The sequence below is a fragment of the Ambystoma mexicanum genome, chromosome 5q (assembly GCF_040938575.1).
Source record: "Ambystoma mexicanum isolate Mex_15411 chromosome 5q, UKY_AmexF1_1, whole genome shotgun sequence".
In the NCBI taxonomy this organism is placed as follows: domain Eukaryota; kingdom Metazoa; phylum Chordata; class Amphibia; order Caudata; family Ambystomatidae; genus Ambystoma; species Ambystoma mexicanum.
Window position 1 is genome coordinate 529,299,747 of NC_090933.1, and position 22,208 is coordinate 529,321,954.

Consider the following 22,208-nt stretch of genomic DNA (forward strand, 5'->3'; position numbering starts at 1 on the left):
GGTGCCTTTTGCCCGCGTGTGCTGGGACACTGCAGCTTTGGACGTGAGCCAACTTGCCCTTTTCAGTGGGCCAGTACCCGTGACTCCAGTGAGAGAAGAGGAAAAGAAAGAACTTTCCCCTTCTCTGTCGACTGGCCCCAGTGGCCTAATGGATAAGGCACTGGCCTCCTAAGCCAGGGATTGTGGGTTCGAGTCCCATCTGGGGTGGTTCGTGGCATTTTGTTCACACTTCTGCCAAAGCATGCAAAAGGTTTTTGCGGTAGTAGGGGGTGGGCGCAGGCTAGTACTTTGCTGGGCGCTGTGAAGTCCAGAACGTGCTCTGCTGGTAGCAGACTTTAAATGCCGGGAGACTGCAGAGTGTAGCAACCCCTCATGTCAGTGAAGAGACACAGATGAGTGGTAAGAAAGACAGGGAAAATATGCTTTCTGGAATCAGAGCTCCTGCAGACAGGGCTCACTCTTCTGCCAGCTCCGACCTGCTCCGATGAAAACGAAATAAAAGAGCAAAGGCTGCGCACTTTGAACCAATTATTCGAAGCATCGTATTGAAATGAAATAAAAGGTTAACAGCCCTGGGTGGCATCAAAGTGGAATTTCCTGAATATGTCACCAATGCCATGCAATGCGCCTGTTGCACAGTATCACGCCTGTTGCCGGCCCTCGCGCGGATGACTCTTTGGGATAGCAGAAAGTGGACGGAAGACTTTTAGGATGATAGTAAAAAAAACAGAAGCGAGCACATGACTTTATTTGCGACGATTGGCGAGTTTTGAATAAAATAGTGAAAATGAAGAAAAAGCGTCTTGCTGGAGAATGCGGGCATCGATCCCGCTACCTCTCGCATGCTAAGCGAGCGCTCTACCATCTGAGCTAATTCCCCTCCTCCTCGAAGGCTCTCGATACACTGCTTCAGAGCTGAAGCACAGTCTCCGGCTCACACTTGCTTGGCTGTCCAGGGACCTGTAGTGCATAAAGCCCTTTCTCTTCATCTGCCGCAGAGGAAATCACAATCTCACCCCTTTGCCCAAAACAAAATACCTTCAGTGGAGCTACAAGTAAAGCTGCAGATGGCCATCCATTGCAACGAGGATTGGCCAACCAGGTATTAATAGCAGAGTGACTCCACTGCCACGCCCTTTCACGCTGGACCTGCGCTTGTGATCAAGAGGCTGCACGCCAGTCCCATAGACCCGAGAGCCCAATTGAAAAGGTGCTTATTTCTCTCTTTATTTCTCTCGCTATTTCTTGCTGTTTTAGGCCGCTGACACGCCGCCTGCAGCCAAAGGACCAGCGCTGGAGTGCCCTTTGTCATTTTTACCAGCTGGCCATATTTTACAATCGAGCGTCAGAATACCAAACAGGTAAGAGTTAGGTCTGGGAATTGAGTCCACTTTCCATCGTGTGTCCCATAAAGCGGAAGTGTCCAGCCGAGTGCAAGCAGGTGCCTCTTGCCCGCGTGTGCTGGGACACTGCAGCTTTGGACGTGAGCCAACTTGCCCTTTTCAGTGGGCCAGTACCCGTGACTCCAGTGAGAGAAGAGGAAAAGAAAGAACTTTCCCCTTCTCTGTCGAGTTGCCCCAGTGGCCTAATGGATAAGGCACTGGCCTCCTAAGCCAGGGATTGTGGGTTCGAGTCCCATCTGGGTTGGTTCGTGGCATTTTGTTCACACTTCTGCCAAAGCATGCAAAAGGTTTTTGCGGTAGTAGGGGGTGGGCGCAGGCTAGTACTTTGCTGGGCGCTGTGAAGTCCAGAACGTGCTCTGCTGGTAGCAGACTTTAAATGCCGGGAGACTGCAGAGTGTAGCAACGCCTCATGTCAGCGAAGAGACACAGATGAGTGGTAAGAAAGACAGGGAAAATATGCTTTCTGGAATCAGAGCTCCTGCAGACAGGGCTCACTCTTCTGCCAGCTCCGACCTGCTCCGATGAAAACGAAATAAAAGAGCAAAGGCTGCGCACTTTGAACCAATTATTCGAAGCATCGTATTGAAATGAAATAAAAGGTTAACAGCCCTGGGTGGCATCAAAGTGGAATTTCCTGAATATGTCACCAATGCCATGCAATGCGCCTGTTGCACAGTATCACGCCTGTTGCCGGCCCTCGCGCGGATGACTCTTTGGGATAGCAGAAAGTGGACGGAAGACTTTTAGGATGATAGTAAAAAAAACAGAAGCGAGCACATGACTTTATTTGCGACGATTGGCGAGTTTTGAATAAAATAGTGAAAATGAAGTAAAAGCGTCTTGCTGGAGAATGCGGGCATCGATCCCGCTACCTCTCGCATGCTAAGCGAGCGCTCTACCATCTGAGCTAATTCCCCTCCTCCTCGAAGGCTCTCGATACACTGCTTCAGAGCTGAAGCACAGTCTCCGGCTCACACTTGCTTGGCTGTCCAGGGACCTGTAGTGCATAAAGCCCTTTCTCTTCATCTGCGGCAGAGGAAATCACAATCTCACCCCTTTGCCCAAAACAAAATACCTTCAGTGGAGCTACAAGTAAAGCTGCAGATGGCCATCCATTGCAATGAGGATTGGCCAACCAGGTATTAATAGCAGAGTGACTCCACTGCCACGCCCTTTCACGCTGGACCTGCGCTTGTGATCAAGAGGCTGCACGCCAGTCCCATAGACCCGAGAGCCCAATTGAAAAGGTGCTTGCTTCTCACTTTATTTCTCTCGCTATTTCTTGCTGTTTTAGGCCGCTGACACGCCGCCTGCAGCCAAAGGACCAGCGCTGGAGCGCCCTTTGTCATTTTTACCAGCTGGCCATATTTTACAATCGAGCGTCAGAATACCAAACAGGTAAGAGTTAGGTCTGGGAATTGAGTCCACTTTCCATCGTGTGTCCCATAAAGCGGAAGTGTCCAGCCGAGTGCAAGCAGGTGCCTTTTGCCCGCGTGTGCTGGGACACTGCAGCTTTGGACGTGAGCCAACTTGCCCTTTTCAGTGGGCCAGTACCTGTGACTCCAGTGAGAGAAGAGGAAAAGAAAGAACTTTCCCCTTCTCTGTCGAGTGGCCCCAGTGGCCTAATGGATAAGGCACTGGCCTCCTAAGCCAGGGATTGTGGGTTCGAGTCCCATCTGGGGTGGTTCGTGGCATTTTGTTCACACTTCTGCCAAAGCATGCAAAAGGTTTTTGCGGTAGTAGGGGGTGGGCGCAGGCTAGTACTTTGCTGGGCGCTGTGAAGTCCAGAACGTGCTCTGCTGGTAGCAGACTTTAAATGCCGGGAGACTGCAGAGTGTAGCAACCCCTCATGTCAGTGAAGAGACACAGATGAGTGGTAAGAAAGACAGGGAAAATATGCTTTCTGGAATCAGAGCTCCTGCAGACAGGGCTCACTCTTCTGCCAGCTCCGACCTGCTCCGATGAAAACGAAATAAAAGAGCAAAGGCTGCGCACTTTGAACCAATTATTCGAAGCATCGTATTGAAATGAAATAAAAGGTTAACAGCCCTGGGTGGCATCAAAGTGGAATTTCCTGAATATGTGACCAATGCCATGCAATGCGCCTGTTGCACAGTATCACGCCTGTTGCCGGCCCTCGCGCGGATGACTCTTTGGGATAGCAGAAAGTGGACGGAAGACTTTTAGGATGATAGTAAAAAAAACAGAAGCGAGCACATGACTTTATTTGCGACGATTGGCGAGTTTTGAATAAAATAGTGAAAATGAAGTAAAAGCGTCTTGCTGGAGAATGCGGGCATCGATCCCGCTACCTCTCGCATGCTAAGCGAGCGCTCTACCATCTGAGCTAATTCCCCTCCTCCTCGAAGGCTCTCGATACACTGCTTCAGAGCTGAAGCACAGTCTCCGGCTCACACTTGCTTGGCTGTCCAGGGACCTGTAGTGCATAAAGCCCTTTCTCTTCATCTGCCGCAGAGGAAATCACAATCTCACCCCTTTGCCCAAAACAAAATACCTTCAGTGGAGCTACAAGTAAAGCTGCAGATGGCCATCCATTGCAACGAGGATTGGCCAACCAGGTATTAATAGCAGAGTGACTCCACTCCCACGCCCTTTCACGCTGGACCTGCGCTTGTGATCAAGAGGCTGCACGCCAGTCCCATAGACCCGAGAGCCCAATTGAAAAGGTGCTTGCTTCTCACTTTATTTCTCTCGCTATTTCTTGCTGTTTTAGGCCGCTGACACGCCGCCTGCAGCCAAAGGACCAGCGCTGGAGTGCCCTTTGTCATTTTTACCAGCTGGCCATATTTTACAATCGAGCGTCAGAATACCAAACAGGTAAGAGTTAGGTCTGGGAATTGAGTCCACTTTTCATCGTGTGTCCCATAAAGCGGAAGTGTCCAGCCGAGAGCAGGCAGGTGCCTTTTGCCCGCGTGTGCTGGGACACTGCAGCTTTGGACGTGAGCCAACTTGCCCTTTTCAGTGGGCCAGTACCTGTGACTCCAGTGAGAGAAGAGGAAAAGAAAGAACTTTCCCCTTCTCTGTCGAGTGGCCCCAGTGGCCTAATGGATAAGGCACTGGCCTCCTAAGCCAGGGATTGTGGGTTCGAGTCCCATCTGGGGTGGTTCGTGGCATTTTGTTCACACTTCTGCCAAAGCATGCAAAAGGTTTTTGCGGTAGTAGGGGGTGGGCGCAGGCTAGTACTTTGCTGGGCGCTGTGAAGTCCAGAACGTGCTCTGCTGGTAGCAGACTTTAAATGCCGGGAGACTGCAGAGTGTAGCAACCCCTCATGTCAGCGAAGAGACACAGATGAGTGGTAAGAAAGACAGGGAAAATATGCTTTCTGGAATCAGAGCTCCTGCAGACAGGGCTCACTCTTCTGCCAGCTCCGACCTGCTCCGATGAAAACGAAATAAAAGAGCAAAGGCTGCGCACTTTGAACCAATTATTCGAAGCATCGTATTGAAATGAAATAAAAGGTTAACAGCCCTGGGTGGCATCAAAGTGGAATTTCCTGAATATGTCACCAATGCCATGCAATGCGCCTGTTGCACAGTATCACGCCTGTTGCCGGCCCTCGCGCGGATGACTCTTTGGGATAGCAGAAAGTGGACGGAAGACTTTTAGGATGATAGTAAAAAAAACAGAAGCGAGCACATGACTTTATTTGCGACGATTGGCGAGTTTTGAATAAAATAGTGAAAATGAAGTAAAAGCGTCTTGCTGGAGAATGCGGGCATCGATCCCGCTACCTCTCGCATGCTAAGCGAGCGCTCTACCATCTGAGCTAATTCCCCTCCTCCTCGAAGGCTCTCGATACACTGCTTCAGAGCTGAAGCACAGTCTCCGGCTCACACTTGCTTGGCTGTCCAGGGACCTGTAGTGCATAAAGCCCTTTCTCTTCATCTGCCGCAGAGGAAATCACAATCTCACCCCTTTGCCCAAAACAAAATACCTTCAGTGGAGCTACAAGTAAAGCTGCAGATGGCCATCCATTGCAACGAGGATTGGCCAACCAGGTATTAATAGCAGAGTGACTCCACTCCCACGCCCTTTCACGCTGGACCTGCGCTTGTGATCAAGAGGCTGCACACCAGTCCCATAGACCCGAGAGCCCAATTGAAAAGGTGCTTGCTTCTCACTTTATTTCTCTCGCTATTTCTTGCTGTTTTAGGCCGCTGACACGCCGCCTGCAGCCAAAGGACCAGCGCTGGAGTGCCCTTTGTCATTTTTACCAGCTGGCCATATTTTACAATCGAGCGTCAGAATACCAAACAGGTAAGAGTTAGGTCTGGGAATTGAGTCCACTTTCCATCGTGTGTCCCATAAAGCGGAAGTGTCCAGCCGAGAGCAGGCAGGTGCCTTTTGCCCGCGTGTGCTGGGACACTGCAGCTTTGGACGTGAGCCAACTTGCCCTTTTCAGTGGGCCAGTACCTGTGACTCCAGTGAGAGAAGAGGAAAAGAAAGAACTTTCCCCTTCTCTGTCGAGGGGCCCCAGTGGCCTAATGGATAAGGCACTGGCCTCCTAAGCCAGGGATTGTGGGTTCGAGTCCCATCTGGGGTGGTTCGTGGCATTTTGTTCACACTTCTGCCAAAGCATGCAAAAGGTTTTTGCGGTAGTAGGGGGTGGGCGCAGGCTAGTACTTTGCTGGGCGCTGTGAAGTCCAGAACGTGCTCTGCTGGTAGCAGACTTTAAATGCGGGAGACTGCAGAGTGTAGCAACCCCTCATGTCAGCGAAGAGACACAGATGAGTGGTAAGAAAGACAGGGAAAATATGCTTTCTGGAATCAGAGCTCCTGCAGACAGGGCTCACTCTTCTGCCAGCTCCGACCTGCTCCGATGAAAACGAAATAAAAGAGCAAAGGCTGCGCACTTTGAACCAATTATTCGAAGCATCGTATTGAAATGAAATAAAAGGTTAACAGCCCTGGGTGGCATCAAAGTGGAATTTCCTGAATATGTCACCAATGCCATGCAATGCGCCTGTTGCACAGTATCACGCCTGTTGCCGGCCCTCGCGCGGGTGACTCTTTGGGATAGCAGAAAGTGGACGGAAGACTTTTAGGATGATAGTAAAAAAAACAGAAGCGAGCACATGACTTTATTTGCGACGATTGGCGAGTTTTGAATAAAATAGTGAAAATGAAGAAAAAGCGTCTTGCTGGAGAATGCGGGCATCGATCCCGCTACCTCTCGCATGCTAAGCGAGCGCTCTACCATCTGAGCTAATTCCCCTCCTCCTCGAAGGCTCTCGATACACTGCTTCAGAGCTGAAGCACAGTCTCCGGCTCACACTTGCTTGGCTGTCCAGGGACCTGTAGTGCATAAAGCCCTTTCTCTTCATCTGCGGCAGGGGAAATCACAATCTCACCCCTTTGCCCAAAACAAAATACCTTCAGTGGAGCTACAAGTAAAGCTGCAGATGGCCATCCATTGCAATGAGGATTGGCCAACCAGGTATTAATAGCAGAGTGACTCCACTGCCACGCCCTTTCACGCTGGACCTGCGCTTGTGATCAAGAGGCTGCACGCCAGTCCCATAGACCCGAGAGCCCAATTGAAAAGGTGCTTGCTTCTCACTTTATTTCTCTCGCTATTTCTTGCTGTTTTAGGCCGCTGACACGCCGCCTGCAGCCAAAGGACCAGCGCTGGAGTGCCCTTTGTCATTTTTACCAGCTGGCCATATTTTACAATCGAGCGTCAGAATACCAAACAGGTAAGAGTTAGGTCTGGGAATTGAGTCCACTTTCCATCGTGTGTCCCATAAAGCGGAAGTGTCCAGCCGAGTGCAAGCAGGTGCCTCTTGCCCGCGTGTGCTGGGACACTGCAGCTTTGGACGTGAGCCAACTTGCCCTTTTCAGTGGGCCAGTACCCGTGACTCCAGTGAGAGAAGAGGAAAAGAAAGAACTTTCCCCTTCTCTGTCGAGTTGCCCCAGTGGCCTAATGGATAAGGCACTGGCCTCCTAAGCCAGGGATTGTGGGTTCGAGTCCCATCTGGGTTGGTTCGTGGCATTTTGTTCACACTTCTGCCAAAGCATGCAAAAGGTTTTTGCGGTAGTAGGGGGTGGGCGCAGGCTAGTACTTTGCTGGGCGCTGTGAAGTCCAGAACGTGCTCTGCTGGTAGCAGACTTTAAATGCCGGGAGACTGCAGAGTGTAGCAACGCCTCATGTCAGCGAAGAGACACAGATGAGTGGTAAGAAAGACAGGGAAAATATGCTTTCTGGAATCAGAGCTCCTGCAGACAGGGCTCACTCTTCTGCCAGCTCCGACCTGCTCCGATGAAAACGAAATAAAAGAGCAAAGGCTGCGCACTTTGAACCAATTATTCGAAGCATCGTATTGAAATGAAATAAAAGGTTAACAGCCCTGGGTGGCATCAAAGTGGAATTTCCTGAATATGTCACCAATGCCATGCAATGCGCCTGTTGCACAGTATCACGCCTGTTGCCGGCCCTCGCGCGGATGACTCTTTGGGATAGCAGAAAGTGGACGGAAGACTTTTAGGATGATAGTAAAAAAAACAGAAGCGAGCACATGACTTTATTTGCGACGATTGGCGAGTTTTGAATAAAATAGTGAAAATGAAGTAAAAGCGTCTTGCTGGAGAATGCGGGCATCGATCCCGCTACCTCTCGCATGCTAAGCGAGCGCTCTACCATCTGAGCTAATTCCCCTCCTCCTCGAAGGCTCTCGATACACTGCTTCAGAGCTGAAGCACAGTCTCCGGCTCACACTTGCTTGGCTGTCCAGGGACCTGTAGTGCATAAAGCCCTTTCTCTTCATCTGCCGCAGAGGAAATCACAATCTCACCCCTTTGCCCAAAACAAAATACCTTCAGTGGAGCTACAAGTAAAGCTGCAGATGGCCATCCATTGCAACGAGGATTGGCCAACCAGGTATTAATAGCAGAGTGACTCCACTCCCACGCCCTTTCACGCTGGACCTGCGCTTGTGATCAAGAGGCTGCACACCAGTCCCAGAGACCCGAGAGCCCAATTGAAAAGGTGCTTGCTTCTCACTTTATTTCTCTCGCTATTTCTTGCTGTTTTAGGCCGCTGACACGCCGCCTGCAGCCAAAGGACCAGCGCTGGAGTGCCCTTTGTCATTTTTACCAGCTGGCCATATTTTACAATCGAGCGTCAGAATACCAAACAGGTAAGAGTTAGGTCTGGGAATTGAGTCCACTTTCCATTGTGTGTCCCATAAAGCGGAAGTGTCCAGCCGAGAGCAGGCAGGTGCCTTTTGCCCGCGTGTGCTGGGACACTGCAGCTTTGGACGTGAGCCAACTTGCCCTTTTCAGTGGGCCAGTACCTGTGACTCCAGTGAGAGAAGAGGAAAAGAAAGAACTTTCCCCTTCTCTGTCGAGTGGCCCCAGTGGCCTAATGGATAAGGCACTGGCCTCCTAAGCCAGGGATTGTGGGTTCGAGTCCCATCTGGGGTGGTTCGTGGCATTTTGTTCACACTTCTGCCAAAGCATGCAAAAGGTTTTTGCGGTAGTAGGGGGTGGGCGCAGGCTAGTACTTTGCTGGGCGCTGTGAAGTCCAGAACGTGCTCTGCTGGTAGCAGACTTTAAATGCCGGGAGACTGCAGAGTGTAGCAACCCCTCATGTCAGCGAAGAGACACAGATGAGTGGTAAGAAAGACAGGGAAAATATGCTTTCTGGAATCAGAGCTCCTGCAGACAGGGCTCACTCTTCTGCCAGCTCCGACCTGCTCCGATGAAAACGAAATAAAAGAGCAAAGGCTGCGCACTTTGAACCAATTATTCGAAGCATCGTATTGAAATGAAATAAAAGGTTAACAGCCCTGGGTGGCATCAAAGTGGAATTTCCTGAATATGTCACCAATGCCATGCAATGCGCCTGTTGCACAGTATCACGCCTGTTGCCGGCCCTCGCGCGGATGACTCTTTGGGATAGCAGAAAGTGGACGGAAGACTTTTAGGATGATAGTAAAAAAAACAGAAGCGAGCACATGACTTTATTTGCGACGATTGGCGAGTTTTGAATAAAATAGTGAAAATGAAGTAAAAGCGTCTTGCTGGAGAATGCGGGCATCGATCCCGCTACCTCTCGCATGCTAAGCGAGCGCTCTACCATCTGAGCTAATTCCCCTCCTCCTCGAAGGCTCTCGATACACTGCTTCAGAGCTGAAGCACAGTCTCCGGCTCACACTTGCTTGGCTGTCCAGGGACCTGTAGTGCATAAAGCCCTTTCTCTTCATCTGCCGCAGAGGAAATCACAATCTCACCCCTTTGCCCAAAACAAAATACCTTCAGTGGAGCTACAAGTAAAGCTGCAGATGGCCATCCATTGCAACGAGGATTGGCCAACCAGGTATTAATAGCAGAGTGACTCCACTGCCACGCCCTTTCACGCTGGACCTGCGCTTGTGATCAAGAGGCTGCACACCAGTCCCATAGACCCGAGAGCCCAATTGAAAAGGTGCTTGCTTCTCACTTTATTTCTCTCGCTATTTCTTGCTGTTTTAGGCCGCTGACACGCCGCCTGCAGCCAAAGGACCAGCGCTGGAGTGCCCTTTGTCATTTTTACCAGCTGGCCATATTTTACAATCGAGCGTCAGAATACCAAACAGGTAAGAGTTAGGTCTGGGAATTGAGTCCACTTTCCATCGTGTGTCCCATAAAGCGGAAGTGTCCAGCCGAGAGCAGGCAGGTGCCTTTTGCCCGCGTGTGCTGGGACACTGCAGCTTTGGACGTGAGCCAACTTGCCCTTTTCAGTGGGCCAGTACCTGTGACTCCAGTGAGAGAAGAGGAAAAGAAAGAACTTTCCCCTTCTCTGTCGAGTGGCCCCAGTGGCCTAATGGATAAGGCACTGGCCTCCTAAGCCAGGGATTGTGGGTTCGAGTCCCATCTGGGGTGGTTCGTGGCATTTTGTTCACACTTCTGCCAAAGCATGCAAAAGGTTTTTGCGGTAGTAGGGGGTGGGCGCAGGCTAGTACTTTGCTGGGCGCTGTGAAGTCCAGAACGTGCTCTGCTGGTAGCAGACTTTAAATGCCGGGAGACTGCAGAGTGTAGCAACCCCTCATGTCAGCGAAGAGACACAGATGAGTGGTAAGAAAGACAGGGAAAATATGCTTTCTGGAATCAGAGCTCCTGCAGACAGGGCTCACTCTTCTGCCAGCTCCGACCTGCTCCGATGAAAACGAAATAAAAGAGCAAAGGCTGCGCACTTTGAACCAATTATTCGAAGCATCGTATTGAAATGAAATAAAAGGTTAACAGCCCTGGGTGGCATCAAAGTGGAATTTCCTGAATATGTCACCAATGCCATGCAATGCGCCTGTTGCACAGTATCACGCCTGTTGCCGGCCCTCGCGCGGATGACTCTTTGGGATAGCAGAAAGTGGACGGAAGACTTTTAGGATGATAGTAAAAAAAACAGAAGCGAGCACATGACTTTATTTGCGACGATTGGCGAGTTTTGAATAAAATAGTGAAAATGAAGAAAAAGCGTCTTGCTGGAGAATGCGGGCATCGATCCCGCTACCTCTCGCATGCTAAGCGAGCGCTCTACCATCTGAGCTAATTCCCCTCCTCCTCGAAGGCTCTCGATACACTGCTTCAGAGCTGAAGCACAGTCTCCGGCTCACACTTGCTTGGCTGTCCAGGGACCTGTAGTGCATAAAGCCCTTTCTCTTCATCTGCCGCAGAGGAAATCACAATCTCACCCCTTTGCCCAAAACAAAATACCTTCAGTGGAGCTACAAGTAAAGCTGCAGATGGCCATCCATTGCAACGAGGATTGGCCAACCAGGTATTAATAGCAGAGTGACTCCACTGCCACGCCCTTTCACGCTGGACCTGCGCTTGTGATCAAGAGGCTGCACGCCAGTCCCATAGACCCGAGAGCCCAATTGAAAAGGTGCTTGCTTCTCACTTTATTTCTCTCGCTATTTCTTGCTGTTTTAGGCCGCTGACACGCCGCCTGCAGCCAAAGGACCAGCGCTGGAGTGCCCTTTGTCATTTTTACCAGCTGGCCATATTTTACAATCGAGCGTCAGAATACCAAACAGGTAAGAGTTAGGTCTGGGAATTGAGTCCACTTTCCATCGTGTGTCCCATAAAGCGGAAGTGTCCAGCCGAGTGCAAGCAGGTGCCTTTTGCCCGCGTGTGCTGGGACACTGCAGCTTTGGACGTGAGCCAACTTGCCCTTTTCAGTGGGCCAGTACCTGTGACTCCAGTGAGAGAAGAGGAAAAGAAAGAACTTTCCCCTTCTCTGTCGAGTGGCCCCAGTGGCCTAATGGATAAGGCACTGGCCTCCTAAGCCAGGGATTGTGGGTTCGAGTCCCATCTGGGGTGGTTCGTGGCATTTTGTTCACACTTCTGCCAAAGCATGCAAAAGGTTTTTGCGGTAGTAGGGGGTGGGCGCAGGCTAGTACTTTGCTGGGCGCTGTGAAGTCCAGAACGTGCTCTGCTGGTAGCAGACTTTAAATGCCGGGAGACTGCAGAGTGTAGCAACCCCTCATGTCAGCGAAGAGACACAGATGAGTGGTAAGAAAGACAGGGAAAATATGCTTTCTGGAATCAGAGCTCCTGCAGACAGGGCTCACTCTTCTGCCAGCTCCGACCTGCTCCGATGAAAACGAAATAAAAGAGCAAAGGCTGCGCACTTTGAACCAATTATTCGAAGCATCGTATTGAAATGAAATAAAAGGTTAACAGCCCTGGGTGGCATCAAAGTGGAATTTCCTGAATATGTCACCAATGCCATGCAATGCGCCTGTTGCACAGTATCACGCCTGTTGCCGGCCCTCGCGCGGATGACTCTTTGGGATAGCAGAAAGTGGACGGAAGACTTTTAGGATGATAGTAAAAAAAACAGAAGCGAGCACATGACTTTATTTGCGACGATTGGCGAGTTTTGAATAAAATAGTGAAAATGAAGTAAAAGCGTCTTGCTGGAGAATGCGGGCATCGATCCCGCTACCTCTCGCATGCTAAGCGAGCGCTCTACCATCTGAGCTAATTCCCCTCCTCCTCGAAGGCTCTCGATACACTGCTTCAGAGCTGAAGCACAGTCTCCGGCTCACACTTGCTTGGCTGTCCAGGGACCTGTAGTGCATAAAGCCCTTTCTCTTCATCTGCCGCAGAGGAAATCACAATCTCACCCCTTTGCCCAAAACAAAATACCTTCAGTGGAGCTACAAGTAAAGCTGCAGATGGCCATCCATTGCAACGAGGATTGGCCAACCAGGTATTAATAGCAGAGTGACTCCACTCCCACGCCCTTTCACGCTGGACCTGCGCTTGTGATCAAGAGGCTGCACACCAGTCCCATAGACCCGAGAGCCCAATTGAAAAGGTGCTTGCTTCTCACTTTATTTCTCTCGCTATTTCTTGCTGTTTTAGGCCGCTGACACGCCGCCTGCAGCCAAAGGACCAGCGCTGGAGTGCCCTTTGTCATTTTTACCAGCTGGCCATATTTTACAATCGAGCGTCAGAATACCAAACAGGTAAGAGTTAGGTCTGGGAATTGAGTCCACTTTCCATTGTGTGTCCCATAAAGCGGAAGTGTCCAGCCGAGAGCAGGCAGGTGCCTTTTGCCCGCGTGTGCTGGGACACTGCAGCTTTGGACGTGAGCCAACTTGCCCTTTTCAGTGGGCCAGTACCTGTGACTCCAGTGAGAGAAGAGGAAAAGAAAGAACTTTCCCCTTCTCTGTCGAGTGGCCCCAGTGGCCTAATGGATAAGGCACTGGCCTCCTAAGCCAGGGATTGTGGGTTCGAGTCCCATCTGGGGTGGTTCGTGGCATTTTGTTCACACTTCTGCCAAAGCATGCAAAAGGTTTTTGCGGTAGTAGGGGGTGGGCGCAGGCTAGTACTTTGCTGGGCGCTGTGAAGTCCAGAACGTGCTCTGCTGGTAGCAGACTTTAAATGCCGGGAGACTGCAGAGTGTAGCAACCCCTCATGTCAGCGAAGAGACACAGATGAGTGGTAAGAAAGACAGGGAAAATATGCTTTCTGGAATCAGAGCTCCTGCAGACAGGGCTCACTCTTCTGCCAGCTCCGACCTGCTCCGATGAAAACGAAATAAAAGAGCAAAGGCTGCGCACTTTGAACCAATTATTCGAAGCATCGTATTGAAATGAAATAAAAGGTTAACAGCCCTGGGTGGCATCAAAGTGGAATTTCCTGAATATGTCACCAATGCCATGCAATGCGCCTGTTGCACAGTATCACGCCTGTTGCCGGCCCTCGCGCGGATGACTCTTTGGGATAGCAGAAAGTGGACGGAAGACTTTTAGGATGATAGTAAAAAAAACAGAAGCGAGCACATGACTTTATTTGCGACGATTGGCGAGTTTTGAATAAAATAGTGAAAATGAAGAAAAAGCGTCTTGCTGGAGAATGCGGGCATCGATCCCGCTACCTCTCGCATGCTAAGCGAGCGCTCTACCATCTGAGCTAATTCCCCTCCTCCTCGAAGGCTCTCGATACACTGCTTCAGAGCTGAAGCACAGTCTCCGGCTCACACTTGCTTGGCTGTCCAGGGACCTGTAGTGCATAAAGCCCTTTCTCTTCATCTGCCGCAGAGGAAATCACAATCTCACCCCTTTGCCCAAAACAAAATACCTTCAGTGGAGCTACAAGTAAAGCTGCAGATGGCCATCCATTGCAACGAGGATTGGCCAACCAGGTATTAATAGCAGAGTGACTCCACTGCCACGCCCTTTCACGCTGGACCTGCGCTTGTGATCAAGAGGCTGCACGCCAGTCCCATAGACCCGAGAGCCCAATTGAAAAGGTGCTTGCTTCTCACTTTATTTCTCTCGCTATTTCTTGCTGTTTTAGGCCGCTGACACGCCGCCTGCAGCCAAAGGACCAGCGCTGGAGTGCCCTTTGTCATTTTTACCAGCTGGCCATATTTTACAATCGAGCGTCAGAATACCAAACAGGTAAGAGTTAGGTCTGGGAATTGAGTCCACTTTCCATCGTGTGTCCCATAAAGCAGAAGTGTCCAGCCGAGTGCAAGCAGGTGCCTTTTGCCCGCGTGTGCTGGGACACTGCAGCTTTGGACGTGAGCCAACTTGCCCTTTTCAGTGGGCCAGTACCCGTGACTCCAGTGAGAGAAGAGGAAAAGAAAGAACTTTCCCCTTCTCTGTTGAGTTGCCCCAGTGGCCTAATGGATAAGGCACTGGCCTCCTAAGCCAGGGATTGTGGGTTCGAGTCCCATCTGGGGTGGTTCGTGGCATTTTGTTCACACTTCTGCCAAAGCATGCAAAAGGTTTTTGCGGTAGTAGGGGGTGGGCGCAGGCTAGTACTTTGCTGGGCGCTGTGAAGTCCAGAACGTGCTCTGCTGGTAGCAGACTTTAAATGCGGGAGACTGCAGAGTGTAGCAACCCCTCATGTCAGCGAAGAGACACAGATGAGTGGTAAGAAAGACAGGGAAAATATGCTTTCTGGAATCAGAGCTCCTGCAGACAGGGCTCACTCTTCTGCCAGCTCCGACCTGCTCCGATGAAAACGAAATAAAAGAGCAAAGGCTGCGCACTTTGAACCAATTATTCGAAGCATCGTATTGAAATGAAATAAAAGGTTAACAGCCCTGGGTGGCATCAAAGTGGAATTTCCTGAATATGTCACCAATGCCATGCAATGCGCCTGTTGCACAGTATCACGCCTGTTGCCGGCCCTCGCGCCGGTGACTCTTTGGGATAGCAGAAAGTGGACGGAAGACTTTTAGGATGATAGTAAAAAAAACAGAAGCGAAGCGAGCACATGACTTTATTTGCGACGATTGGCGAGTTTTGAATAAAATAGTGAAAATGAAGAAAAAGCGTCTTGCTGGAGAATGCGGGCATCGATCCCGCTACCTCTCGCATGCTAAGCGAGCGCTCTACCATCTGAGCTAATTCCCCTCCTCCTCGAAGGCTCTCGATACACTGCTTCAGAGCTGAAGCACAGTCTCCGGCTCACACTTGCTTGGCTGTCCAGGGACCTGTAGTGCATAAAGCCCTTTCTCTTCATCTGCGGCAGGGGAAATCACAATCTCACCCCTTTGCCCAAAACAAAATACCTTCAGTGGAGCTACAAGTAAAGCTGCAGATGGCCATCCATTGCAACGAGGACTGGCCAACCAGGTATTAATAGCAGAGTGACTCCACTGCCACGCCCTTTCACGCTGGACCTGCGCTTGTGATCAAGAGGCTGCACGCCAGTCCCATAGACCCGAGAGCCCAATTGAAAAGGTGCTTGCTTCTCACTTTATTTCTCTCGCTATTTCTTGCTGTTTTAGGCCGCTGACACGCCGCCTGCAGCCAAAGGACCAGCGCTGGAGTGCCCTTTGTCATTTTTACCAGCTGGCCATATTTTACAATCGAGCGTCAGAATACCAAACAGGTAAGAGTTAGGTCTGGGAATTGAGTCCACTTTCCATCGTGTGTCCCATAAAGCGGAAGTGTCCAGCCGAGTGCAAGCAGGTGCCTTTTGCCCGCGTGTGCTGGGACACTGCAGCTTTGGACGTGAGCCAACTTGCCCTTTTCAGTGGGCCAGTACCCGTGACTCCAGTGAGAGAAGAGGAAAAGAAAGAACTTTCCCCTTCTCTGTCGAGTGGCCCCAGTGGCCTAATGGATAAGGCACTGGCCTCCTAAGCCAGGGATTGTGGGTTCGAGTCCCATCTGGGGTGGTTCGTGGCATTTTGTTCACACTTCTGCCAAAGCATGCAAAAGGTTTTTGCGGTAGTAGGGGGTGGGCGCAGGCTAGTACTTTGCTGGGCGCTGTGAAGTCCAGAACGTGCTCTGCTGGTAGCAGACTTTAAATGCCGGGAGACTGCAGAGTGTAGCAACCCCTCATGTCAGCGAAGAGACACAGATGAGTGGTAAGAAAGACAGGGAAAATATGCTTTCTGGAATCAGAGCTCCTGCAGACAGGGCTCACTCTTCTGCCAGCTCCGACCTGCTCCGATGAAAACGAAATAAAAGAGCAAAGGCTGCGCACTTTGAACCAATTATTCGAAGCATCGTATTGAAATGAAATAAAAGGTTAACAGCCCTGGGTGGCATCAAAGTGGAATTTCCTGAATATGTCACCAATGCCATGCAATGCGCCTGTTGCACAGTATCACGCCTGTTGCCGGCCCTCGCGCGGATGACTCTTTGGGATAGCAGAAAGTGGACGGAAGACTTTTAGGATGATAGTAAAAAAAACAGAAGCGAGCACATGACTTTATTTGCGACGATTGGCGAGTTTTGAATAAAATAGTGAAAATGAAGAAAAAGCGTCTTGCTGGAGAATGCGGGCATCGATCCCGCTACCTCTCGCATGCTAAGCGAGCGCTCTACCATCTGAGCTAATTCCCCTCCTCCTCGAAGGCTCTCGATACACTGCTTCAGAGCTGAAGCACAGTCTCCGGCTCACACTTGCTTGGCTGTCCAGGGACCTGTAGTGCATAAAGCCCTTTCTCTTCATCTGCCGCAGAGGAAATCACAATCTCACCCCTTTGCCCAAAACAAAATACCTTCAGTGGAGCTACAAGTAAAGCTGCAGATGGCCATCCATTGCAACGAGGATTGGCCAACCAGGTATTAATAGCAGAGTGACTCCACTGCCACGCCCTTTCACGCTGGACCTGCGCTTGTGATCAAGAGGCTGCACGCCAGTCCCATAGACCCGAGAGCCCAATTGAAAAGGTGCTTGCTTCTCACTTTATTTCTCTCGCTATTTCTTGCTGTTTTAGGCCGCTGACACGCCGCCTGCAGCCAAAGGACCAGCGCTGGAGTGCCCTTTGTCATTTTTACCAGCTGGCCATATTTTACAATCGAGCGTCAGAATACCAAACAGGTAAGAGTTAGGTCTGGGAATTGAGTCCACTTTCCATCGTGTGTCCCATAAAGCGGAAGTGTCCAGCCGAGTGCAAGCAGGTGCCTTTTGCCCGCGTGTGCTGGGACACTGCAGCTTTGGACGTGAGCCAACTTGCCCTTTTCAGTGGGCCAGTACCTGTGACTCCAGTGAGAGAAGAGGAAAAGAAAGAACTTTCCCCTTCTCTGTCGAGTGGCCCCAGTGGCCTAATGGATAAGGCACTGGCCTCCTAAGCCAGGGATTGTGGGTTCGAGTCCCATCTGGGGTGGTTCGTGGCATTTTGTTCACACTTCTGCCAAAGCATGCAAAAGGTTTTTGCGGTAGTAGGGGGTGGGCGCAGGCTAGTACTTTGCTGGGCGCTGTGAAGTCCAGAACGTGCTCTGCTGGTAGCAGACTTTAAATGCCGGGAGACTGCAGAGTGTAGCAACCCCTCATGTCAGCGAAGAGACACAGATGAGTGGTAAGAAAGACAGGGAAAATATGCTTTCTGGAATCAGAGCTCCTGCAGACAGGGCTCACTCTTCTGCCAGCTCCGACCTGCTCCGATGAAAACGAAATAAAAGAGCAAAGGCTGCGCACTTTGAACCAATTATTCGAAGCATCGTATTGAAATGAAATAAAAGGTTAACAGCCCTGGGTGGCATCAAAGTGGAATTTCCTGAATATGTCACCAATGCCATGCAATGCGCCTGTTGCACAGTATCACGCCTGTTGCCGGCCCTCGCGCGGATGACTCTTTGGGATAGCAGAAAGTGGACGGAAGACTTTTAGGATGATAGTAAAAAAAACAGAAGCGAGCACATGACTTTATTTGCGACGATTGGCGAGTTTTGAATAAAATAGTGAAAATGAAGTAAAAGCGTCTTGCTGGAGAATGCGGGCATCGATCCCGCTACCTCTCGCATGCTAAGCGAGCGCTCTACCATCTGAGCTAATTCCCCTCCTCCTCGAAGGCTCTCGATACACTGCTTCAGAGCTGAAGCACAGTCTCCGGCTCACACTTGCTTGGCTGTCCAGGGACCTGTAGTGCATAAAGCCCTTTCTCTTCATCTGCCGCAGAGGAAATCACAATCTCACCCCTTTGCCCAAAACAAAATACCTTCAGTGGAGCTACAAGTAAAGCTGCAGATGGCCATCCATTGCAACGAGGATTGGCCAACCAGGTATTAATAGCAGAGTGACTCCACTCCCACGCCCTTTCACGCTGGACCTGCGCTTGTGATCAAGAGGCTGCACACCAGTCCCATAGACCCGAGAGCCCAATTGAAAAGGTGCTTGCTTCTCACTTTATTTCTCTCGCTATTTCTTGCTGTTTTAGGCCGCTGACACGCCGCCTGCAGCCAAAGGACCAGCGCTGGAGTGCCCTTTGTCATTTTTACCAGCTGGCCATATTTTACAATCGAGCGTCAGAATACCAAACAGGTAAGAGTTAGGTCTGGGAATTGAGTCCACTTTCCATTGTGTGTCCCATAAAGCGGAAGTGTCCAGCCGAGAGCAGGCAGGTGCCTTTTGCCCGCGTGTGCTGGGACACTGCAGCTTTGGACGTGAGCCAACTTGCCCTTTTCAGTGGGCCAGTACCTGTGACTCCAGTGAGAGAAGAGGAAAAGAAAGAACTTTCCCCTTCTCTGTCGAGTGGCCCCAGTGGCCTAATGGATAAGGCACTGGCCTCCTAAGCCAGGGATTGTGGGTTCGAGTCCCATCTGGGGTGGTTCGTGGCATTTTGTTCACACTTCTGCCAAAGCATGCAAAAGGTTTTTGCGGTAGTAGGGGGTGGGCGCAGGCTAGTACTTTGCTGGGCGCTGTGAAGTCCAGAACGTGCTCTGCTGGTAGCAGACTTTAAATGCCGGGAGACTGCAGAGTGTAGCAACCCCTCATGTCAGCGAAGAGACACAGATGAGTGGTAAGAAAGACAGGGAAAATATGCTTTCTGGAATCAGAGCTCCTGCAGACAGGGCTCACTCTTCTGCCAGCTCCGACCTGCTCCGATGAAAACGAAATAAAAGAGCAAAGGCTGCGCACTTTGAACCAATTATTCGAAGCATCGTATTGAAATGAAATAAAAGGTTAACAGCCCTGGGTGGCATCAAAGTGGAATTTCCTGAATATGTGACCAATGCCATGCAATGCGCCTGTTGCACAGTATCACGCCTGTTGCCGGCCCTCGCGCGGATGACTCTTTGGGATAGCAGAAAGTGGACGGAAGACTTTTAGGATGATAGTAAAAAAAACAGAAGCGAGCACATGACTTTATTTGCGACGATTGGCGAGTTTTGAATAAAATAGTGAAAATGAAGTAAAAGCGTCTTGCTGGAGAATGCGGGCATCGATCCCGCTACCTCTCGCATGCTAAGCGAGCGCTCTACCATCTGAGCTAATTCCCCTCCTCCTCGAAGGCTCTCGATACACTGCTTCAGAGCTGAAGCACAGTCTCCGGCTCACACTTGCTTGGCTGTCCAGGGACCTGTAGTGCATAAAGCCCTTTCTCTTCATCTGCCGCAGAGGAAATCACAATCTCACCCCTTTGCCCAAAACAAAATACCTTCAGTGGAGCTACAAGTAAAGCTGCAGATGGCCATCCATTGCAACGAGGATTGGCCAACCAGGTATTAATAGCAGAGTGACTCCACTCCCACGCCCTTTCACGCTGGACCTGCGCTTGTGATCAAGAGGCTGCACGCCAGTCCCATAGACCCGAGAGCCCAATTGAAAAGGTGCTTGCTTCTCACTTTATTTCTCTCGCTATTTCTTGCTGTTTTAGGCCGCTGACACGCCGCCTGCAGCCAAAGGACCAGCGCTGGAGTGCCCTTTGTCATTTTTACCAGCTGGCCATATTTTACAATCGAGCGTCAGAATACCAAACAGGTAAGAGTTAGGTCTGGGAATTGAGTCCACTTTTCATCGTGTGTCCCATAAAGCGGAAGTGTCCAGCCGAGAGCAGGCAGGTGCCTTTTGCCCGCGTGTGCTGGGACACTGCAGCTTTGGACGTGAGCCAACTTGCCCTTTTCAGTGGGCCAGTACCTGTGACTCCAGTGAGAGAAGAGGAAAAGAAAGAACTTTCCCCTTCTCTGTCGAGTGGCCCCAGTGGCCTAATGGATAAGGCACTGGCCTCCTAAGCCAGGGATTGTGGGTTTGAGTCCCATCTGGGGTGGTTCGTGGCATTTTGTTCACACTTCTGCCAAAGCATGCAAAAGGTTTTTGCGGTAGTAGGGGGTGGGCGCAGGCTAGTACTTTGCTGGGCGCTGTGAAGTCCAGAACGTGCTCTGCTGGTAGCAGACTTTAAATGCCGGGAGACTGCAGAGTGTAGCAACCCCTCATGTCAGCGAAGAGACACAGATGAGTGGTAAGAAAGACAGGGAAAATATGCTTTCTGGAATCAGAGCTCCTGCAGACAGGGCTCACTCTTCTGCCAGCTCCGACCTGCTCCGATGAAAACGAAATAAAAGAGCAAAGGCTGCGCACTTTGAACCAATTATTCGAAGCATCGTATTGAAATGAAATAAAAGGTTAACAGCCCTGGGTGGCATCAAAGTGGAATTTCCTGAATATGTCACCAATGCCATGCAATGCGCCTGTTGCACAGTATCACGCCTGTTGCCGGCCCTCGCGCGGATGACTCTTTGGGATAGCAGAAAGTGGACGGAAGACTTTTAGGATGATAGTAAAAAAAACAGAAGCGAGCACATGACTTTATTTGCGACGATTGGCGAGTTTTGAATAAAATAGTGAAAATGAAGTAAAAGCGTCTTGCTGGAGAATGCGGGCATCGATCCCGCTACCTCTCGCATGCTAAGCGAGCGCTCTACCATCTGAGCTAATTCCCCTCCTCCTCGAAGGCTCTCGATACACTGCTTCAGAGCTGAAGCACAGTCTCCGGCTCACACTTGCTTGGCTGTCCAGGGACCTGTAGTGCATAAAGCCCTTTCTCTTCATCTGCCGCAGAGGAAATCACAATCTCACCCCTTTGCCCAAAACAAAATACCTTCAGTGGAGCTACAAGTAAAGCTGCAGATGGCCATCCATTGCAACGAGGATTGGCCAACCAGGTATTAATAGCAGAGTGACTCCACTCCCACGCCCTTTCACGCTGGACCTGCGCTTGTGATCAAGAGGCTGCACACCAGTCCCATAGACCCGAGAGCCCAATTGAAAAGGTGCTTGCTTCTCACTTTATTTCTCTCGCTATTTCTTGCTGTTTTAGGCCGCTGACACGCCGCCTGCAGCCAAAGGACCAGCGCTGGAGTGCCCTTTGTCATTTTTACCAGCTGGCCATATTTTACAATCGAGCGTCAGAATACCAAACAGGTAAGAGTTAGGTCTGGGAATTGAGTCCACTTTCCATCGTGTGTCCCATAAAGCGGAAGTGTCCAGCCGAGAGCAGGCAGGTGCCTTTTGCCCGCGTGTGCTGGGACACTGCAGCTTTGGACGTGAGCCAACTTGCCCTTTTCAGTGGGCCAGTACCTGTGACTCCAGTGAGAGAAGAGGAAAAGAAAGAACTTTCCCCTTCTCTGTCGAGGGGCCCCAGTGGCCTAATGGATAAGGCACTGGCCTCCTAAGCCAGGGATTGTGGGTTCGAGTCCCATCTGGGGTGGTTCGTGGCATTTTGTTCACACTTCTGCCAAAGCATGCAAAAGGTTTTTGCGGTAGTAGGGGGTGGGCGCAGGCTAGTACTTTGCTGGGCGCTGTGAAGTCCAGAACGTGCTCTGCTGGTAGCAGACTTTAAATGCGGGAGACTGCAGAGTGTAGCAACCCCTCATGTCAGCGAAGAGACACAGATGAGTGGTAAGAAAGACAGGGAAAATATGCTTTCTGGAATCAGAGCTCCTGCAGACAGGGCTCACTCTTCTGCCAGCTCCGACCTGCTCCGATGAAAACGAAATAAAAGAGCAAAGGCTGCGCACTTTGAACCAATTATTCGAAGCATCGTATTGAAATGAAATAAAAGGTTAACAGCCCTGGGTGGCATCAAAGTGGAATTTCCTGAATATG

The 22,208-nt window shown here is 50.6% G+C and overlaps 31 non-coding genes across 31 annotated transcripts; 16 read left to right on the plus strand and 15 right to left on the minus strand.

The window, feature by feature from the left end:
• Positions 1-134: 134 nt before the first annotated feature.
• TRNAR-CCU (transfer RNA arginine (anticodon CCU)) lies at positions 135-207 on the plus strand. Its single transcript has one exon. It is a non-coding gene; the product is annotated as a tRNA-Arg (tRNA).
• A 600-nt stretch (positions 208-807) lies between these two features.
• TRNAA-AGC (transfer RNA alanine (anticodon AGC)) lies at positions 808-880 on the minus strand. Its single transcript has one exon. It is a non-coding gene; the product is annotated as a tRNA-Ala (tRNA).
• Positions 881-1,574: 694 nt separating this feature from the next.
• TRNAR-CCU (transfer RNA arginine (anticodon CCU)) lies at positions 1,575-1,657 on the plus strand. The gene has a single exon. It is a non-coding gene; the product is annotated as a tRNA-Arg (tRNA).
• A 590-nt stretch (positions 1,658-2,247) lies between these two features.
• On the minus strand, positions 2,248-2,320 carry TRNAA-AGC (transfer RNA alanine (anticodon AGC)). The gene has a single exon. It is a non-coding gene; the product is annotated as a tRNA-Ala (tRNA).
• A 694-nt stretch (positions 2,321-3,014) lies between these two features.
• TRNAR-CCU (transfer RNA arginine (anticodon CCU)) lies at positions 3,015-3,087 on the plus strand. The gene has a single exon. It is a non-coding gene; the product is annotated as a tRNA-Arg (tRNA).
• Positions 3,088-3,687: 600 nt separating this feature from the next.
• TRNAA-AGC (transfer RNA alanine (anticodon AGC)) lies at positions 3,688-3,760 on the minus strand. The gene has a single exon. It is a non-coding gene; the product is annotated as a tRNA-Ala (tRNA).
• Positions 3,761-4,454: 694 nt separating this feature from the next.
• TRNAR-CCU (transfer RNA arginine (anticodon CCU)) lies at positions 4,455-4,527 on the plus strand. The gene has a single exon. It is a non-coding gene; the product is annotated as a tRNA-Arg (tRNA).
• A 600-nt stretch (positions 4,528-5,127) lies between these two features.
• On the minus strand, positions 5,128-5,200 carry TRNAA-AGC (transfer RNA alanine (anticodon AGC)). Its single transcript has one exon. It is a non-coding gene; the product is annotated as a tRNA-Ala (tRNA).
• Positions 5,201-5,894: 694 nt separating this feature from the next.
• Positions 5,895-5,967, plus strand: TRNAR-CCU (transfer RNA arginine (anticodon CCU)). The gene has a single exon. It is a non-coding gene; the product is annotated as a tRNA-Arg (tRNA).
• A 599-nt stretch (positions 5,968-6,566) lies between these two features.
• TRNAA-AGC (transfer RNA alanine (anticodon AGC)) lies at positions 6,567-6,639 on the minus strand. The gene has a single exon. It is a non-coding gene; the product is annotated as a tRNA-Ala (tRNA).
• Positions 6,640-7,333: 694 nt separating this feature from the next.
• Positions 7,334-7,416, plus strand: TRNAR-CCU (transfer RNA arginine (anticodon CCU)). Its single transcript has one exon. It is a non-coding gene; the product is annotated as a tRNA-Arg (tRNA).
• Positions 7,417-8,006: 590 nt separating this feature from the next.
• On the minus strand, positions 8,007-8,079 carry TRNAA-AGC (transfer RNA alanine (anticodon AGC)). Its single transcript has one exon. It is a non-coding gene; the product is annotated as a tRNA-Ala (tRNA).
• Positions 8,080-8,773: 694 nt separating this feature from the next.
• On the plus strand, positions 8,774-8,846 carry TRNAR-CCU (transfer RNA arginine (anticodon CCU)). Its single transcript has one exon. It is a non-coding gene; the product is annotated as a tRNA-Arg (tRNA).
• Positions 8,847-9,446: 600 nt separating this feature from the next.
• On the minus strand, positions 9,447-9,519 carry TRNAA-AGC (transfer RNA alanine (anticodon AGC)). Its single transcript has one exon. It is a non-coding gene; the product is annotated as a tRNA-Ala (tRNA).
• Positions 9,520-10,213: 694 nt separating this feature from the next.
• On the plus strand, positions 10,214-10,286 carry TRNAR-CCU (transfer RNA arginine (anticodon CCU)). Its single transcript has one exon. It is a non-coding gene; the product is annotated as a tRNA-Arg (tRNA).
• A 600-nt stretch (positions 10,287-10,886) lies between these two features.
• Positions 10,887-10,959, minus strand: TRNAA-AGC (transfer RNA alanine (anticodon AGC)). The gene has a single exon. It is a non-coding gene; the product is annotated as a tRNA-Ala (tRNA).
• A 694-nt stretch (positions 10,960-11,653) lies between these two features.
• TRNAR-CCU (transfer RNA arginine (anticodon CCU)) lies at positions 11,654-11,726 on the plus strand. The gene has a single exon. It is a non-coding gene; the product is annotated as a tRNA-Arg (tRNA).
• Positions 11,727-12,326: 600 nt separating this feature from the next.
• TRNAA-AGC (transfer RNA alanine (anticodon AGC)) lies at positions 12,327-12,399 on the minus strand. The gene has a single exon. It is a non-coding gene; the product is annotated as a tRNA-Ala (tRNA).
• Positions 12,400-13,093: 694 nt separating this feature from the next.
• TRNAR-CCU (transfer RNA arginine (anticodon CCU)) lies at positions 13,094-13,166 on the plus strand. Its single transcript has one exon. It is a non-coding gene; the product is annotated as a tRNA-Arg (tRNA).
• Positions 13,167-13,766: 600 nt separating this feature from the next.
• On the minus strand, positions 13,767-13,839 carry TRNAA-AGC (transfer RNA alanine (anticodon AGC)). The gene has a single exon. It is a non-coding gene; the product is annotated as a tRNA-Ala (tRNA).
• A 694-nt stretch (positions 13,840-14,533) lies between these two features.
• Positions 14,534-14,606, plus strand: TRNAR-CCU (transfer RNA arginine (anticodon CCU)). Its single transcript has one exon. It is a non-coding gene; the product is annotated as a tRNA-Arg (tRNA).
• A 604-nt stretch (positions 14,607-15,210) lies between these two features.
• TRNAA-AGC (transfer RNA alanine (anticodon AGC)) lies at positions 15,211-15,283 on the minus strand. Its single transcript has one exon. It is a non-coding gene; the product is annotated as a tRNA-Ala (tRNA).
• A 694-nt stretch (positions 15,284-15,977) lies between these two features.
• TRNAR-CCU (transfer RNA arginine (anticodon CCU)) lies at positions 15,978-16,050 on the plus strand. Its single transcript has one exon. It is a non-coding gene; the product is annotated as a tRNA-Arg (tRNA).
• A 600-nt stretch (positions 16,051-16,650) lies between these two features.
• On the minus strand, positions 16,651-16,723 carry TRNAA-AGC (transfer RNA alanine (anticodon AGC)). The gene has a single exon. It is a non-coding gene; the product is annotated as a tRNA-Ala (tRNA).
• Positions 16,724-17,417: 694 nt separating this feature from the next.
• Positions 17,418-17,490, plus strand: TRNAR-CCU (transfer RNA arginine (anticodon CCU)). The gene has a single exon. It is a non-coding gene; the product is annotated as a tRNA-Arg (tRNA).
• A 600-nt stretch (positions 17,491-18,090) lies between these two features.
• TRNAA-AGC (transfer RNA alanine (anticodon AGC)) lies at positions 18,091-18,163 on the minus strand. Its single transcript has one exon. It is a non-coding gene; the product is annotated as a tRNA-Ala (tRNA).
• A 694-nt stretch (positions 18,164-18,857) lies between these two features.
• TRNAR-CCU (transfer RNA arginine (anticodon CCU)) lies at positions 18,858-18,930 on the plus strand. The gene has a single exon. It is a non-coding gene; the product is annotated as a tRNA-Arg (tRNA).
• A 600-nt stretch (positions 18,931-19,530) lies between these two features.
• On the minus strand, positions 19,531-19,603 carry TRNAA-AGC (transfer RNA alanine (anticodon AGC)). The gene has a single exon. It is a non-coding gene; the product is annotated as a tRNA-Ala (tRNA).
• Positions 19,604-20,297: 694 nt separating this feature from the next.
• TRNAR-CCU (transfer RNA arginine (anticodon CCU)) lies at positions 20,298-20,370 on the plus strand. Its single transcript has one exon. It is a non-coding gene; the product is annotated as a tRNA-Arg (tRNA).
• Positions 20,371-20,970: 600 nt separating this feature from the next.
• TRNAA-AGC (transfer RNA alanine (anticodon AGC)) lies at positions 20,971-21,043 on the minus strand. Its single transcript has one exon. It is a non-coding gene; the product is annotated as a tRNA-Ala (tRNA).
• Positions 21,044-21,737: 694 nt separating this feature from the next.
• TRNAR-CCU (transfer RNA arginine (anticodon CCU)) lies at positions 21,738-21,810 on the plus strand. Its single transcript has one exon. It is a non-coding gene; the product is annotated as a tRNA-Arg (tRNA).
• The last annotated feature ends 398 nt before the right edge of the window (positions 21,811-22,208 follow it).